We start from the raw sequence: 13534 nt of genomic DNA on the forward strand, positions 1-13534 counted from the left end.
TAACTTGAATATGATAAAAGGATACATACTTGATTTTTTATGTCCTTGTTTTCAATATAGTAGTTGATTCCTTCTACAAATGAAGGATGCCTATTTTTTTCATTACAAACACAACTAACACAATGAAATACATTTTGCTAAATTGCTTTTAAACGTCACATCAGCATACTTCTGTGCCTAAGTAACTCTGGAAGATCAATTTTCATGGTTGCTCTTTTTTTCTGATTATGAAATATCTGAGTGCATTTAACTATTTTTATTGTTGAAATTTGTGTGTGTGTGTGTGTGTGTGTGTGTGTGTGTGTGTGTGTTGGGGAGTTTTCAGAGGATAGAGGTCAATCTCAGGTGTTGTTTTCTGTCAATATCTACCTATACTCTCCATGCCCCCTTTATTTTTTAGGCAAGGTTTCTCCCTGTGACTGCCTAACTTGAAAGCTTCAGAGGTTACCATGAATCTACCTCTCCAGCACTGTGGTTATAAGGATAAGCTACCATGCCTGTGCCTGTGTGTTTACATAAGTGCTGGGAATTGACTCAGGTTTTTACATATGAATATTATTTTATCAATTGAGTCATCTCTGTAACCATTATCTGTGGAGAGCCACAATAACATTTGTCACCACAAGATGGCGCTGGCTTCCACTGCGCCCCACATGGAAAGCCGGGATAGCTTTTGCCATTACTAGATGGTGCTGGCCTTCGCCGCGCCAGCCAACTTCCTTTCAGGAAGTTAACTGTGTGCACATGTGCAAGAGTGCCTTCGTGCCAGGTCTTTGCCCACTCCGGGGCGTGCCTATGAGATCATGGATAATCATGTGTGGATGCACCGCGCTAGGGTTTATATAAGCCGTGCTATGCTGGCGCCCCGGGCCCTCTCTTTAAGATACAATAAACGTTTTTGCTGCAGAAGGATTCGTGTGTCCCCACGTGTTCTTGCTGGCGAGATAGCATGGGACATCTGGTGCTGAAACCCAGGAAAAAAACGCCACACCATCGCCAGGCACCGAGGAGTGGTCCTCCGTCCAGGGAGAGAATCCAGAACTGTAGTGTTTAAGGTAAGCTCTGAAAGATATGCTTGGTCTTGATCTGTTCCACTTCTCTCCCCTGCTGGGAAGATGGTGCGGAAGTTTTTGTTATCGTTTTGGCTGCCTTCATGCTTTCTCTTTTGGTTTTTGATTTTGTGGCTGCTGCTAGACAATGTCAGAAGTCATGCCTAGAAAATGGGAGCCGCCCAACTGTAATAGCAGGACAGAGAGTGCTAGGGGAGTTACAAGGCAGCATGTCAGAAACAGAGCGAAAAAAATTAATGAGCTCAAAGAGAAAAGATAAATATAAGCAAAAAGACCCTTCCAAAGACTTCAGATCTGAGGGAGCGAGAGGTTGGGAAAAGAACGCCCTGGGAGAGAAACAGAGAAAGGAGAAAAAAGTTTTGTAAAGGAGAAGCCTTTATCTGGTAAAGGAGTTAGAGGCTTTAGAGCTTGATAGCTCAGAGACAGACGAGCTTGACTCCTCTGAGGAAGAGGATTTAGAAGATGAGGCAGCTCGCTATGAAGAAGAGCTTCAAAGAGTCATACTGATCAGATTTGATAGAGGTAGACCGCCTGAAAAATTTACTCTGGAGAATCAAACAAAAGGACTTCTCAACGCACATGCACAGCTTGATGGAGTTAATGTAATTGGGTTGTGAGTAAAAATATTCAGGGCTGTGTTTCACTTCCATACCATTTGTGAATGTCAGTCGTGCTGCTCAGATATCCCGTAATATATCTCAGTATCTTACAGGAATTTGGTTTCAACACATTGATGGACTAGTCCAGGAATTGAGACAATCCATCGTCCATATCAACTCCACTTGAGTGGATGGTCACCGTGGAAGTGGTGGGAAAGGGGAAATCCTACCTCTCTGCTGACTCCTATTGGAATCTGGATCCCCTTGGCGGGACACCATCTAGTTTTTCCCCTTTGTCTATTGTCTGTCCTTGGTGCACCAAGCTGTACATGTTTGTCAGTTTATGTCTGTGGTTTTTGTTTCTTGTTGCTTAAATGTTTTATGTTTCATCTTCAAAAGAGAAAATGGTAAAAACTTTATCTGCTGGTCTTTCACACCTTGATTTGGTTTTAACTCGTTTCAAAAAGGAACAAATGAATAAAAAGCAGTTTCAATCGGCCTTTAGAGCCCTACACCTGTAGCCAAGAGTCTAGGTCAACTGGAGAAGCTGCCCAGGGGTAAGCGTCTACATGAGCTGATTATTAGACTCAACAGGTGACAATGTGCTTCTCTTAACATCATAGCTAAAAGGGTAAAAATGGTGCTTGGTCTAAATATTAAAGACATGTGTAGCCACTTCAATTTTGTTTCTGATTGGTTTTAAATGTATAAATATGCTCTACATGCCTTGGTTATGGACTATTGGCTTTTAAGTTATTGGATATGGTTAAAAAGGTATAATATTGGTAACAGAAAGTTGACATAAAACTGGTAATTTGGATGGAGTCATTCTAGACAACATGTGGCATGAGCAAACCTAGGGAAACAGGTCTAAATTGAGATAATATTTTTATAGAATTATTATTCTAGAAACCAGGCTTCTAAAAGAATTTAGGACAATGTGTCTTTGTTGAGGTACTGGAGACTACACCATCGTGTGTCCATATGTTTCCTATAACATTCTTTGCAAGGTAAAATTAGTAGATTAATATTTAATGATGACCAAGATAACAAGGGAGCATGGTTAGTTGAGTAGCTTTTTATTGATGCTTGAAAGATATTTTTTACTCTTTTTAAAATATTCATACTCCTTACATGTTATATTTAGTAATTTTTAGCAGGATGTCCATTTATCATCAATTTTTTTTGACCTGCTATGAGTTTTTGTTGAATTCTTTGGAATGTGTGAACAGAGACTGTAGCATCCAGCAAGAAAGAAGAAAGAAAGAAAGAAAGAAAGAAAGGAAGAAAGTAAGAAAGAAAGGAAGGAAGGAAGGAAGGAAGAAAGGAAGAAAGAAAGAAAGAAAGGAAGGAAGAAAGAAAGGAAGGAGGGAAGAAAGAAAATGTCACTAGACAGCATCTCTGGCTTTCAGCAGAGATTTCCCTGCTTTTTTGTAACCCATCTATGTTGTGCTGCCAGTGTATTGAAAATATTTGTTGATTTACAACCTTGTTAGAATGGCCCTCAGCATTATAATCCCTTTGATATTATTAAAATTCTGACCAAACCATTTCAATACCTACATCAGAACTTATAAGAAATGTAGTTCTGCATTCCCAGACAGAGATTTCCGAAATCAGGAAGCATAAAGGTGGTCCTGGATTGTTTCCAAGAAGCTCATTTATGGACATGGGTCTGTATTAAGAGGACATGAGGTTATATTTCTAGGATTTTGTGTTTTGGAAAAAATAATTAAAACAATGATACCTGATAGTAAAAGAAATAGAGAAAGTTTGCTCAGGACATGAAAGGCATTTCTAGAAAGCTGGAACAAATGTGATACTGTAAAATGTACAGGGTACAAGAGTCCTGAATCTTTCTATGTCATTTACATAACATCTACCTTATATTATGCACCACACTTTTGTTTTTTTCAAAAATGCCTCGTAGCTTCAGCTTAGGTCTCTCCCAACTGGATTATTTCATATGTTAATCTCCCTCTCCCCCTCCCTCTTCCCCTCTCTCTCCCCCTCCCTCTCCCCCTCGCTTTCCCTCTCCCTCACTCACTTTTCTACTAAAATCACATTAGTGGACTCTAAGTCCAACTTTGAGAATTATATTTGTACAGAATTGATTCTTCTTGACAGTTAAGCCATCCAGAGATGACTACAGGGATATTCTTAAAAGACCCCATATTCAGAGTCACTCTTTGTATGTAGAGGGGAGAGGGGCCTCAGGTACAGGAGGCTACTTCTTCCTGCAAAGTCTTGGACAGGAGAGCTATTATTCTTTTCCAAAACATGACTGGTCCTATGCTGGGCCACAGGGAGGAGAAAATATAACTTCTTCCAGGGGTACGGAGAGAACAGTCTGAATTCTGTGTTGCTCTGTTTCTTGGCAAATCAAAAGGATTGAGGTACATGAGGCCACAGGTTTTCAGTCAGGGAGGTCAGTTTTGCACTAGAGAAATCCACTGGTCAAAATACAGAAACTGCGTGGGTTGGGCCTCCAGTCCCCATGTTCTAAATGGCCTGAATCATCTGGCAATCCAGAGTTTCCTCAATGGCTAACTGACTTCAATGGAGGACCAATCTATCTCCCAGATGATCTGGAGTATTCTGGGTGAGAAATCCTTTTCTGTAAAATCCTTTTTGGTTGTGCTTTACTAAGCCAGCCTTGACTGTGCAATCTCTCTCTCTCTCTACCATAGGGAGGATCATGAGCTTACCAGAAGTAGTACACGACTTTATGGGCAGAGTTGGTGCCTTTGACAGTGGTCCTTGGATTGCTTACTCCTCTTATTTTAGATTTGGTTCTTTAACCAAAAATGAAACTGACCAACACACAGAGAGAAATACAGTCAAGAAAAGTGTAAAGATAGCCAGAGGTGGCCACCCCACAAACGTAAACCACACAGTCCACTGATATTGGATCTTGAACACTAGAATTGGGGTTATGTCCACTCTTTAATATGTGTCCTGTTAAGAAGGCACCATAAACATCATTCAAATATGACAGTTTTACATGTCTTACTGTTATTTTTTATTTTAGGGTAGAGGGGTGGGTAGTCTGGACTTGAAGTCAGAAAAGTTTGTGGAGCCCTTAAACATCTCAGGGTGTGCTTCCCCAAGGAACTTTCTGATTTCTCTCTATTTTAGATCCAGAGGTAATTTAAGATACCCAGTATCCCAGCATCATCTCAGTCTCTGGGGATCTTACCGTTTTTTGCAGAGCATTGTGAAGGGATCCCAAAAGAGACCACTCAACCATTCTCTTAAAGCTGGCTAGAGAAAAAAAAGAATAAAGTACTTATTGCTGGCCTGTAGCTCATAGAAGAACTTGTCTAAATCAGGAATCCTGGAACCTTTGAAACTTTTTTTTTTCTTTTATGCATAAAACCAGACCCTGTTTGTCACACTTTAGGTAGCAAGAAACAGAAATACAGAAGCAAATAACAAAGGTTAGTACATTTAGGGACTTTCTTGGAAATATGGGCTAGGTCTTGGATGAATCCTGTCTTTGTTTTCATTTTAGCAGGTATTGGGGCCTGGATTTTAAAAGTCATAATTATGGCTCTAACATGGTATTACTTATGCTAATGTCTGGAGATTGGCTAAATACACTCTGTCTCTTCTTTGTTACATGGTAGCAGATAGTGTAACTTTGAGATAAGGTTTGACCTGCTTACTATTGCCCAAGTGTCAGGATGTAAAATCACTTGGAACTAAGCCAACTGGCATATATGAAGAATTATCATATTAAATTAGCTGACACATAAAGACCTGCCTCAAATGTGGGGGACACTATTGTACCTATGGGAATCCTGAACTGAATGAGAAGGAGGAAGTAAGCTGAGCACAGCATTCATCTTGGTTTGCTTACTGACAATCGATTCAAAGTAAATGACTTCCTCATGCATCTGCTACCATGTCTTCCACACCACGATATGATGAACCCTCAACTGTGAGCCAAAATAAACACTTTGTCCTATTTAAATTTGCCTTTTGTCCAGCATTTTGTCTCAACAATGTGACATGCAAAGCAATACAAGGATTCACCTCTAAAAAGTGGTAGGATTTGTAGGAAAGTAATTAGAACAGGTATGACAGTGGGTTTTTTTGTTTTGTTTTGTTTTTTTCCAAGTCCTTTGAGAACATACGTTCTACTATGCCTCACTTCTTCTGTAAATAACATGCTTATACAATTACCATCTCAGAGTCCCAACTATCTTGGCCTAATAGCATAGGTCCCTAAGGAGGAGATCACTGGGATAGCTGGGTCTATAATAACTGTAATGGAACTATTGGCACCCCACTCTAGAGAACAGAGTGGGGAGTTCTCACAATCCTTACCAAGAAGTCTAGCCATCACTCTGTCTTACCTTAATTCACCTTCACATGATCTTGAGCAATACTAGCATATGTAGAATCTGGAATGCTCATTGTAATTTGGACTCCTTAATGTGACTTCCATGATGTCTTCTATACTGAACTAAGAATTTTAGTAATGTAGCTGTTTGAGGTAAAAGTAAACCCTCAGTCTTTTTCTGTATTAGTAAGCCCAATAACATCACTGATTTCACACAATAGACTTTGGTGGAATCATACTTCGTTCTCTCATTTGGTATATTATCTTCATGAATATATTTTGTTGGTTTCTCACCTTAGAAAAAACAATGTAAGAATATAGATAATTTTCTTTTCTGTTCTTTTTCAAGTGTGTGTATGAATGTGTGTATGCTTGTTCTTTGTTCTTGTTTCATGCATACACAGGTCAAAGAATGGCATCAGTTTAACCATATTTTGGTGCAGGGCTTTAATTCATCTTTAAGCTCTTTTTATTTTGGCTAGTATGCGAGCTATCAAGCCCTAACAATCTTTCTGGTTTCCTTCCAAATTGTTGTCATTGCAGGAAAATAATGTGCAAGGATACCCTACATTTATCACCCAGTTAGAGCTATGTATCCAAGAGGCTTCAGGAATGGGACTCAATGGTGCAACACCATTTAAGCATATTCAGTGTATACTGGCTTGGATCCACTGACATTTATGGAGTTTATACCACATTGTTCTGAATATAGGTCATTTTCTAAAACTGTACTGAGGTTTATGGACAAAGTGTACTATGAAAACCCACAGAGCATTGTTCAAATGGCCTGGGTACAGTGAGTGTTTCATCTGAATGCTGGAAACAAGCAGTAGATATACAGTTGTAATTATGGAGAATGAGACTCCTTATTTACACTTTAATTTGCCTATATCTTTAATGAGTTCCTACTAATGAAACAAGCAAATTGAGAAGGCCGTAACTGCTTCTATACCTTGCTGTTCTTATGAGCCAATTACAAGGCACCTCTCATTGCTGATTGCTGCAAACTCCAGGCTTTTTTTGTGAAGCAGGTGTCTTGCCAGTAATAATGATCTTCTAATTTCCCACAGATAAGGAGGGAGGATTTTAAAAGACAATGAGAAGACAACTCTATGCCCTTCTAAGAGCAGCAGCTGGTATGTGGTAACCTGTAATCTGGATCAAATACTTTCACCAATGCAAATATTTCTGTTCCTTTTTTACTATCACTACATTCCAGAGACCATGGAAGCAAATGAAAATAACAGTTAAGTACACTTGTAATGCAAGAATAAGGATCAGAGTTTCCAAATGCATGTAATAAGCCAAATAAACACAAATAGTACAACACACAATCAAAAATTATCTGTTGATTAAATAGTTCACACCTGTGTGGTAGTTTGAATGAGATGTTTTCCATAATCTCAAGCATATGCAAACTTGGTCCCTTGTTGGTGCTGGCTTTTTGGGGAGCTTACTTGATATTGTCTTAGGAAAAGAAGTACGTCACTGTGATTGGGCTTTACCTTGTCAAAAGGCACACACCATTTGTAGTGTACTCTTTCTGCCATCTGTTTACCTTTTGGGATATTGGCTCTCAGCTTCTTCACAAGCAGGCTTATTCTGTCCATTATACTACTAACTGTAATGGATTCGTATTCCTGTACATGTATAACCCACAAATAAACCCTTCTACCTATAAATCACCTTAACTATGGTATTTTTTATACCAAGAGAAAAGTAACTAAGATGAAATGCTTCGCTCTTTTCTTTTTGTTTTTGTGTGTTCATGTGTGCACATGTACACTATAGGTTCATATGCAGATGTGCTTGCATGTGGAGCCAAATACAAACCTTGGAAATCACTCATCATCTCTTATCTGCCTTGGGTTCTTTGAGACAGGGACTTTCAGTGCCCTGAATATCCCAGGTAAACTATAATGTTTCATCAGTAAAATCCAATGTTCCTTGACATTTTATCTCCCCAATGTGGATGTGCCACCACATCTGGCTTTTATTATATGGGTTTTAGGAACTGAACTAAAGCCCTTTTACTTAGATGACAAGTATTTGATCAAGTGAGCTATCTTCCTATCCCCCATGAAAGTTTTTTCTTTCCTTCATGCTTCTTTGATATTAGCAATTTTCCAAACTAGAAGTCTGTATTAGTTACTTAGAAAAGTGAGAGAACATCATGTGAAAAACAGCTTATAGAAGAGAGTTTAAATGTGGTAACAGTTTTAGAGGAATACGTCCACACTGGTGGTGAAATATACCAGCACACTCAACAGTCAGCATCAAGGAGAGAGAGAACGGAAAGTAGCTTTAGGGTTTATACTCTTAATGCCCACACCAAGAGATATGCAAGGCTGCAGCACATCCTAAACCTCCCACAACAGTGCCATCAGCTATGGTTGAAATACCAAGTTCCAGAAACTATGGGACATTTCTCATTTAAATGACCTAGCGGTATTTCTTCTTGGAACTCCATTTATTAACCTAGTTATATGTGATGATACAATGTTTTAGGACATAAATATACATGAGTCTTTCTATGAAAAGTCATATCCCCCATATGTATATATATACAGGTCCTAAAGCCACCACAAAACCCCATTAGTGAATTTTGGAAGATGCCCTAAGCCCTGCCTGTTTTTCTTTCTACCCAGAGCAGGTGACATTCCATATACAAATATTGGAATAGAATCAGCAAATCAGGATTAAACAACTGCACTTATGTGTTTCAGGATTGTTGTTGTTGTTGTTGTTGTTGTTGTTGATGATGATGATGATGATGATGATGATGATGATGATGATGATGATGATGATAGTCTTGACAGAGTACCATTGTAGTACTGGTAGTTAATGTTAGGAATGTTTAAGGTGAGGTTGCAGAGCTTGTGGAAACCCTCATTTCCTGGCCAGTATTCTCTTAAGTATTGGCATAAAGCATCTCTGGGTGCTATTGATCAGTGGGAGGGGTCCAGGCAGGTGGTCCATGCTGGAGTCCCCTGCAACAGGAAGTTATCAGTCACAGATATAAATTACCCTTGACTTTCTTTTCATTGCTTCCATCTCAAGCAATATTCAGAGTCAGACTTATCTCAAAGTGACCTAAAGGGTGGTGTTGGAGACGATTCTTGGAGAAACTCTTGGGATTCTTGAGGTTTTTTTTTTTTTTTTTTTTTTTTTTTTGATGAACTATGTGCTTTCTGGGGACTGGCCCTTTAAGATGAGCAAATCCATCTCATAGCTTAGACATTGCTTTTCAATATCATATTTACTATTACTTTTTACAGGAGCTTATTTGGATGAATTTTTTTCTTGTCCTCCAATCCAAAGAAAATGTAAAAACACAAGAGTGTTACACACCTTCCTACGCACTCTCTATGTTTGCTTAGTACATAAAGTCATTAATATGTTTAATATTCTACTCAGTTACACCTGTGGATATAGGCATGCAGAATCTACAGGCCAGGATTTCTCTGAATGTAATCCAACAGAAAACTGTGCAGTTACCTAATCCTTATTGCTACAAAATGCAAAAGAGCAGCACCACAATTGGTTATGAAGGTACTGACACATACTTTTCCCCAGGATGAAATTTTGAAGAAAGAGACTCAAGACTACTAAAAGGCTTCAGTGCAACATATCACACATGGCATAAGAGGGCCTTAAAGGAAAAGATACTTTCTTTAAAATCTGTAGATGAAGAAATATTGAAAATATGTAAAAATAGACTACCAATCAGCTTTATGTAGAGGGAAATCACAAAATTTTCAGTAATTTGATAGACTTAGAGTGTACTATATTAAGGAAGGGGACCCAAGTCAGAAAAAAAAATAAAATAGTAATCACATTTCCCCTCATTTTTGATCTAGCCTATAATATGTACAAACATTCACACACACACACACACACACACACACACACACAAACACGCAGAAATGTGTGCATGATGATATACATTTAGAAAAAACAAGATTGGCAGTAAAAATATATGAGTTATGAGTGGTAAAGATGAAATAAAGCTAGTTTTTCGTTAGTTTTTAGCATTAAATCCCTTGTCATTTATTTTTCTTTGTGGTGGAGAAGGGCATTAACATGTAATTAGTGATAACAGTACAAAATACAAAGTGAAGGTCCACACTTCAGAATTTTTGTTCAATGGTATAAAAGTTCATTGAGACGTATAGAGCTTGGGACAATCAGTTTGATGGAGTTTGCTAATTCATACACGCGATGCCTTTATTAGCTCATTGTGACATGAAGCCATTTATATTAAAAAAATGAATTAATGGCCATGATATGGGCATGGTTTTGTGTGCTTGCTAAGTCAGTGAAGCACTCTCTTGAAGGAAGAAAGACCTGAATACAATCCCCCAGAATGTATGATGAGGTGGAAGCAGAACTGTCCATAGTTTTGCAAGACTGTATTTCTTGTGCTGGTATGATGGAGTCAAATGATCCATTCAATCATTTGCCAGCCAGACTAACCTCACTAGTTAAGTTTAAGGCTGATAAGGGACAAAATATTAAAAATAAAGTTGATTTCCAGGAGGAACATCTGAGGTTATCTTTTAGCCAGTATACATTTGTTTGCAAATATGCACACATACTAGAGAACAACACACACACACACACTCATACACACACACACACACACACACACACACATACACACATACACACACACACACACTGAGAGAGAGAGAGAGAGAGAGAGAGAGAGAGAGAGAGAGAGAGAGAGAGAGAGAGAGAGAGGGAGGGAATGGGGGGGGAGTTCAGAAAATCTCCAGGAATCTGTTCTCAGTATGAGAAGTGTGGAAGCCATGAGGAATCTTGACACAAGGCTTTTTCATGAAGAGCCTGATGATAATTATAGTTTTGCAGGTCAGAAGGGAGCAACTTAAGGGATACTTACTGCCCACCATGAAGGTGGAGACAGGAGCTGGAAAGCACATCAGCACTTAATAAAACATCTGAGTTTCTGGGGAACCAAGATTTCAGTTTTCAGCATCCATATGGGCAGCTCACAACCACCTCTGACACCTACTGGGAGGATATAAATATCTCTACTGACCTCTGAGGCCACTTTACACACGTGGATTATGTGTTTGCATTCATGCTCAAACATACATACATGCAAATGCACACGTAAATGGACACACACATGCGCGCACACACACACACACACACACATAAAAACAAATCTTTAAAACGAAGACAGACATTACATGATATAACTCTTTGGTTGGAATTTTTTTGGTAGTTATTTTATTTATTTACATTACAACTGTCATTCCCTTTTTCAGTTTCCCCTCTGTAAACCCCATATTCCATACCTCTCCTTCTGCTTCTATGAGGGTGGTCCTACCCCTTCAACCAGGCCCTCCTCACTGCACTATTATTCCCCTATATTGAGGAATCAAGTCACCACAAGACCAAGGGTCTCCCCTCCCATTGAAGCCAGATAAAGCAATGACTGCGACAATGCAGCTGGAGCCATGGGTCCCTACATGTGTATTCTTTGGTTGGTGGATTAGTCCTGGGAGCTCTGAGATTTTTTTCTAAAGGAAATCCAAGAACTGTGAAGATATGTTGTTGTAAAATTTTAAAATGCAAGCTGTCCTTTACCCCCACTAGGTGTGGCACCACAGTGCTCCAAGATATCTGACTGATATCTTCATCCCATTCAGCAAAGCCTCTGACCCGCATTGTTCCATCCCATATCACACTGCCATTGGCCTCTCTCTGAGCATGGCATAAATCTCTCTACCCCTCCAGTTCCTAAGGCAGGCTGCCACCATGCCAGAAATATACATCTCAATTCTGTGGCAGCTTAGTGTCCTAGTCGCCAAATATTCTTTATACTTAATTCGCAACAAGAAAGAAAACACTAATAACCTGTGATCCAATTGATAAGATATAATTGCCCACCTCAACATACAAAGCCCTTTACACTTCCTTCCCTTAAGAACATTTGTAACAACCTGTAAATATACAGAGTGGAAACTTAACCTCTGCCTTGATGTTCTCCCAATGTCTTCTTCCCCAGTCTCCTTCTGTTCCAGTCTCCTCCTCTTCCCTCAAGCTTTTCTGCCCACGCCTATCCTTCCTTCTCATCCTTGTTCTATCTTGGACCTGCCTTCACCTGTATGACATCATCCTACAAAGATAAACTTATGATTACTCATTAAATGGTTAGTCATGTGTCAATTGCTGAATCTTTGGGGCTGTGACTGGTTTAGATATGGATTTAGATTTTTTTCTTCTATTGGATATTTTCTTTATTTACATTTCAAATGTTATCTGCTTCCCTTGTTTCCCCACCAGAAACTACCTATCCCTTTCCCCCTCCTGCTGCTTCTATGAAGATGCTCTTCAAACCACCTATCCATTCCCTCCCTTCTCCAAGCCCTGGCATTCCCCTACTCTGGGGCTTCTAGCCTTAACATTACCAAGGCCATTCCTCCCATTGATGTCCAACGATGCCATCTTATGCATACATATGAGGCTGAATCCATGGGTCTTTCATCCATACTCTTTGATGAATTAATACCTTGGAACGCTGGGGGATCTGGTTGGTCGATATTCTTCTTTTAATGGCATTGCAAATCCCTATAGTTGTTTCACTCCTTTCTCTAACTCCTCCATTAAAGACGATATTCTCAGTCTAATGGTTTACTGGTAACATCCAATTTTTTGTTTGTTAGGCTCTGCCAGATCCTCTAAGGACACTTGAAGGCTACTGTCAGCATTGACTTCTTAACATGTGCAATAGTGACTGGGTTTGGTAAATGTATATTGAACACAACCCCATGGGGCAGTCTCTGGATCATCTTTCCTTCAGTGTCTGCCCCATACTTTGACTCTATATTTTCTCCTGTGGCTATATTATTCCCCCTTCATAAAACCATTCTTATAGTGAGTCAGACATACCTGGTCACTGCCAGATAACTGTGGGACAAAGATTCTAGCTATTTTATGTAAGCCTGCAGGAATAGTGAGGAATCTGTGTCCTTGTTATATTTTGGAGCATTTTATGGATATATATCAATAAGTAGTATAGCTTGGTCCTCAGGGAGTACTATGTCCAGCTTTCTGAGGAAACTCCAGAATGATTACCACAGTAGTTGTGTTGAAATCCTACCAACAATGGGAGAGTGTTCTTCTTTCTTCACATCCTTGCCAGTACCTACTGCCACCTGAGTTTTTGATCTTAGGCATTCTGACTGGTGTGAGGTAGAATCTCAGGGTCATTTTGATTTGCATTTCCCTTATGACTAAGGATGTTGAACATTTCTTTAGGTGCTTCTCAGCCATTCAATGTTCCTCAGTTGAGAATTCTTTGTTTAGCTATGTACTCCATTTTTAATAGGATTGTTTGTTTCTTTGGAATCTGAGTTTTTTTTAAATGAATTAGACATTATTATCTATCTAATGTAGGATTGGAAAAAAATATTTTCCCAATCTGTAGGTAGGCAATTTGTCCTATTGACGGTATCCTTTCACTTACAGAAGCTTTCCAGTTTTAT

General features: G+C 39.2%; 1 long non-coding RNA gene across 2 annotated transcripts in view; it reads left to right on the forward strand.

Annotated features, from left to right (window-relative positions):
* The first annotated feature begins 868 nt into the window (after positions 1 to 868).
* Positions 869 to 13534, forward strand: part of LOC147994640 (uncharacterized) — a 148049-nt gene continuing 135383 nt past the window's right edge. For both annotated transcript variants that reach the window (XR_015686273.1, XR_015686274.1), the window contains exons 1-2: positions 869 to 1055; positions 7088 to 7153. This is a non-coding gene — a long non-coding RNA (uncharacterized LOC147994640). The remainder of the gene's footprint in view (positions 1056 to 7087; positions 7154 to 13534) is intronic.

This window comes from Rattus norvegicus, chromosome 4 (genome assembly GCF_021556685.1).
Source record: "Rattus norvegicus strain SHRSP/BbbUtx chromosome 4, alternate assembly SHRSP_T2T, whole genome shotgun sequence".
Classification (NCBI taxonomy): Eukaryota; Metazoa; Chordata; class Mammalia; order Rodentia; family Muridae; genus Rattus; species Rattus norvegicus.